The following is a 270-nucleotide window of genomic DNA, read 5'->3' on the forward strand; positions in this document are numbered from 1 at the left end:
TATTCGAATCCATAATTTATAATTTTATAATAAACTTATTTTTTTTTAAACAAAAAATACTTGTCACGACCATTTTTATAGATTACGCGACCATGATTTGGTAGCGACACCGGGTTGAATACCACTGGCTTAGATTTCCTAATACCTTGCTAATTTTTTTATTATTGTTTATTTGTATTTATGCCTAGTTTAGTAGTTAGATATTATGTAGGTACCTACAATAAACTTTTGTATTATAATATATCTGCAAAAAAAAATTAGTTATAAATT

The sequence above is a fragment of the Acyrthosiphon pisum genome, chromosome X (genome assembly GCF_005508785.2).
Source record: "Acyrthosiphon pisum isolate AL4f chromosome X, pea_aphid_22Mar2018_4r6ur, whole genome shotgun sequence".
NCBI classification, from domain to species: Eukaryota; Metazoa; Arthropoda; class Insecta; order Hemiptera; family Aphididae; genus Acyrthosiphon; species Acyrthosiphon pisum.